This window comes from Pteropus alecto, unplaced genomic scaffold (genome assembly GCF_000325575.1).
Source record: "Pteropus alecto unplaced genomic scaffold, ASM32557v1 scaffold97, whole genome shotgun sequence".
Taxonomy (NCBI): domain Eukaryota; kingdom Metazoa; phylum Chordata; class Mammalia; order Chiroptera; family Pteropodidae; genus Pteropus; species Pteropus alecto.
Window position 1 is genome coordinate 435,736 of NW_006439713.1, and position 4,971 is coordinate 440,706.

Below are 4,971 nucleotides of genomic sequence, written 5' to 3' on the forward strand. Positions count from 1 at the left end.
GGAGCCCGGTGCCATCTGACATCAGCGTTGCTGGCCTGCTCTCTGTTAGGACCGAGGTAGTTCTCCATCCGCTCCCCGCCTTCCCGTGCTAGGTTGAGACGTTATCACTTACACACAGAATGTAGCTCGGTTTCGTTCTTTTGCCAAATCTGGAGTTTTTATCCCTTGGGAGACTGAACCCTCTTACATTAGTTGTGGTCACTGATGGCTGGGCTTGTGCACCCCATCTGTGTACTTTGCTAATGCGCCCAGCGAGCGACCTTGTTTTCTCCTTGCTCCTTGACCCCCTTTTGCGGAAACGACAGTTCTCCATGGCTCCGTCTCCCGCTCTGGCACGTGGGGGGACGTACCCTGTCTTCAGTCTTCTGCTGGCTGCCCTCACACCACCGAAACCCACACTGACACCGTGTCCCGATCCATTTCTGCAACGGCCCTCATTCTGCCAATGAACACAAACGAACATTCCTACACACGTGAACTTGCACTCTTCACGACGCACTCATCTCTACAGGCCCAGTGCAGGTAGTGAGCACACGCCCACCCGGGAAGGCAAGTCCATCTAGATCGTTTTAGAACTTTTTTAAAAACCCTGAAATGAATTTTGGGGTATTTAAAGGTTAGACTTCATTATCTACATACACATTCAGCAATACAGTACTATGAAGCCTCCTTTAACAGGGGACCTTAAGAAACTTAGCAAAGCTATCTCTGAACATCTACTTTGACTAGTCAAGAATTCAGATAAAAAATTTTAATGACGTCCTATCAAGAACATAGTAGTTACCAAGAGAAAATATTTTAAAGTCTTATGCACTACAACTGTCACTCTAAAAAGAGATGTAAATATTTTCAAACACACCCCAAAATACAGAGAAACATGTAATAAACTCCCATGTACCCATTATACAAAAAAAAAAAAGATGTGAAGACAAAAAAAAAAAATAATAATGTGGGGGATTTTAGAAAGAAAAGAGAGGCCCTGATTGGCCAAAGACCAGTGAAGCGGCCTGGGCCTGGCCCTCTTGGAGCCGAGCCCCCCACTGTCCCCCCTCCACCTCTGGCAACACCCCGCTCCTGCCCCCAGCTCCGGGCACCGCATGCCACCCAGCACCGCCCAGCCCAGCAGTAAAGCAGCTCCAGCCTCGCAAGCTGCCTCTCCCAGCCAAGGGTGTCCCTTCCCAGCGGGGAACCTCCCCAGCTGCTCTCAAAAGCTGCTTTAACTAATGAGCACAATCAATTCCGCTAACAGAAATGCAAGAAACTTTAGGGTAATTTCCGCTTTCGTATCTAAGAGAGACGGTTATGAAGCTCGGAAGAGGTCTGGGGACAGAGCAAGAGCCTGGAGACCTTTGCGAACTGTCTCCAGATGCTGCTTTTGGTTATCACTCTTCTGCAAAATGCTGATGATCCTCTTCCGAACTCGGCCTTATTAATAAATCAAGCTGTCACGGAGTCCAAGAAAACTGTCGAAAATTCTACATTCAAAAAGAGAGACCTTTGCCAAGACACCTTTTGGGACACTAACTGTCTGTCACCATAGTCCAGTGACGTGTCACTCATCTGTCTGCTGTCTTCCATCCTGGCTTCACACCCCCCATCCCGGCGACGTGATAAGGCATTCTGAGGAACACATTTGTTAAATCATTTTATTTTTCAAACAACATTTGAGAGGTACCACTTGGAGTTTCATAATCAAATAGAATCAGATATGACATGGTTAAAATCTGTTCAAAAAACATAGTTCCAAGCCCAATGTCCACATATGCCCACTAAAGGCACAGCAAGATTCAAGCCACAAAGGTGTGTTAATGGTTTTAGAATGTTTTAGTGACGTCTGAGCTGGGCGGTCTCTTATGGCTAGTAGGATTTACATGCACATCATAGCTTCGTCTTTAAGACTGTGACCACCACTGGCATCATCAGAAGCTGACATTCAAAACTTTCATGACATCCTTATCACGAAGGGGCACTGACTACACTTTGTGAGAGACAGGAACCCACCCCTTGAGGCCAGGGGCCCTCTAAGCAGACGATCTCTCCTCCCAGGGCGCTGTCTGCATCGGACGACCGAGCACCCTGAGACCGGGCCAAGCTTTTTAGGCAAGAGGCTGATAAAATAAACAAAAAACATCACAACCAAAACACTCAAAAGGCTCTGAAACATCAGGCATGGACATAAACTCACAAGAGAAAAAAATAAAATCACAAAATGATGTAGAGATCTTAATTTTTTTAAGTGAGAAACATGTAATTATGTAAATAGATAAAAACATACATAATAATACTGACTAAAAACACAACGCAAAATAGCTTAACTGATCCATAGGTGAAAAGGTACGCGTGTCCCCTACAAAGATCCCTTACGAAGATCGCGTCCCACACGCTTTGGGAAGTACTGTTCCAGATCAGCAGCTCTCAACCAGGGGTGGCTTCTGTTCCCAGGGGCCATGTGGCAATATCTGAAGACGTTTTTGGTTTTTATGACCAGGGCGGGGGACCCAGAATGCTGCTAAAACCCTAGGATGCTCAGGACGCCCCGAGCGTCAGCAGCGCCACGGCTCAGAACCGCCACCCGAGAGGGTAGCAGCGTTATATCCACCCGTGCTGCAGGGAATTTTGCTGAAATAAATGTTTGTTTGTTTGTTTGTTTTAAAAGTATACATAAACACATAACTGAATTTAGAAGGATACGAAGTTAGAGTCCTAATTTTTCAATGCAAAAAAAGTACGAACCTTGGTAAAAAGTCTCAGACAACATATAACACATTGAGAGCTTATCAAGGTCTCAGTAAGGCATTGTTTTTGCAAAAGTCTAATCAGACTGTTCTGGAAACAGTCATCACAGTGCCCACCCTCCCGCAGTCCCTTCTGAGGGACCCAACCCCACTGCAGACCCTGCTGAAAGGGGGTGGCTGTGTCAACAGCAGCCCGCCCCTCCCTGGGGACAGGCCAAGCCAGATAGCCCACAGCTGTTATTAAACGTGTTTTTCTCCTGCTAACCTGTCTTGTGTGAACTTATTAGTACAGCCAGAAGAACTTGAAGGGTAGAGAATCTTTCCTCCCTAACGGTGTCTTCTTAAACAGCTTGTGCAAGACAGAAGGGTAACTTGTCACGGCCGTGAGACGGTCGCCCCACGTGCTCTCGCAGCTTCCCTCATCCTCGCCCTTGATGACCGGGAACTGCTAAGCTTTGAGCTCCCTTATCTGAACCGTTTTTATTTCCTCGTGCCCTGTGCCCTCAGGACAATCAATGAGGAAGGAAAAGCCCCACACATACATATTCATACTAACGGATGGGCTGAGAGCAAATGAATGTTTAGTGCAGAGGTTCCGAACCTGGTCTCTGAACCTAATGAGAAAAAAATCACATCTTTATCTGTGATGACCTCGCGCTGAAATTTAGCATTCATTCAGTGATGAAGGCAGACGTTAAACCCTAGAGTTTCCTCAGTGCCTGTGGCTTATTCTCTAACAGAAACCACAAGTATTTTCACAAAGCATTAGAGTTGCTTCAGAAATCTCGCTCAGTTATGCTTATCGCCACTCCAAAGGAATTCCTAGAGCCAGTGAGCTAAGGAAGGACACGCGAGGGACCTTATCACCAGTTTGGTTCAGTATTCTGATAACTTGAATTTCAGTACAATGGGCTCTCTCTTCTTGATCCCATTTTATCTAAAACGTTTTTATGTGGGGCCCGGAGACCAGGGGGAACGCAGGAAAGGCCCCCTGGGACACATGATTTGCCTCGCTACCATTTTCAGGGTTTTCTTCTAAACACTTTCAATAGCTTAACAATTTGTAACAAAAATGAAAGTTATAACTAGAACGTTACTACTCATATGTAGTACTTTTATAAAGTACTATTCATACAAATGTAAGTAGATGTAAACCAAGAGGACAGGACCCCAAGGAAAGGCTCCTGCACCCAGAATCTTTAAACATGCAACCTGCTGAAACCTATCACAAGCGCAGAATGCTGATGTTACAAGTCCGAATTCACCCACCATGGTTCAGTGCTAATGCCCACTCTGAAAGCTCTGAAGTAGGAAGCGTCCTCCCACGGCGGGGTAGGAAAGCAGTCGAGTCGCTACTGCACAACGGTGCACTGCAGATTCAAACGCCAACCAGATGATCCACATGGCACACTCTCCACTCAATAAATTAAGGACAAAACGATGAAAGGCAAATTCGAGTCAGTCTGCCAGCTTCCAAATCAACTCATGAGATCTGAGTGCATCAGTAACTGCTGGCAAACATTTTCACACATCACCTCGCTTCTTCCTTATAATACTTACATCATACAACGTATTATGTAATTGATTACAATATGATGTATGACTGTATAAAATATTCTTTTTCAATTTCCCAGGAAAATTCATGAAGTTACACACCCTAAAGTGCAAAGTACTCACTTCCTAAGGAAAAACCAGTAGCTTTTGTAGAAAGCGAATTCTTACGGTCTGAATCATTAAATTACAGCCCCCTGCATACGTCAGACGTGCCCTAAGTGGCCGCGAGTCTGCGATCAAACCTACCCAACGCCACGTGCCCGCCCCCAGCAAGGAGGCCCCCTGCCCTGCCCGCTGCGGTGCCGACGCCACTCTAGCGACACTCTGCACCCTGAGACTGAGGTGTGGGAGTCGGACCTCACAAAGGAGACGCCACCCGTCCGTCCCAGCACCACCGACAGGGACTTCCCAGAGCGATGGCTCCAACTACGATGAAGTCCAGCAGACTCAACTTTTCCTAATTTTTCTGAAGTGACTCACGCGCTCAGTGTAAAGGAATGTGAAACCCGGAGAGCGCCCGCCCATGCCCAACTCCTCCGCCACTCATTTCGAATTAGCCGTTTATTATAAGCGACACCTTCGTGACGAATTCCAGAAAACTGACCCCGGAGCACGGAGCCCCGGCACGGCCCGTGGGGGCGCAGCCCGGCTCCCTCTCAGGGCCGCCCGCAGGGGGCTCCGG

General features: G+C 47.1%; 1 protein-coding gene across 3 annotated transcripts in view; it reads right to left on the bottom strand.

Annotated features, from left to right (window-relative positions):
* PKNOX1 (PBX/knotted 1 homeobox 1) overlaps positions 1–4,589 on the bottom strand; it is a 43,586-nt gene extending 38,997 nt beyond the window's left edge. Inside the window, exon 1 of one of the 3 annotated variants that reach the window (XM_025050227.1) lies at positions 4,005–4,589. The gene's annotated coding sequence lies outside the window, so the exon portion shown is untranslated. The remainder of the gene's footprint in view (positions 1–4,004) is intronic. The other 2 variants (XM_006916722.3, XM_025050225.1) reach the window with 2 other exon arrangements.
* Positions 4,590–4,971: the final 382 nt, after the last annotated feature.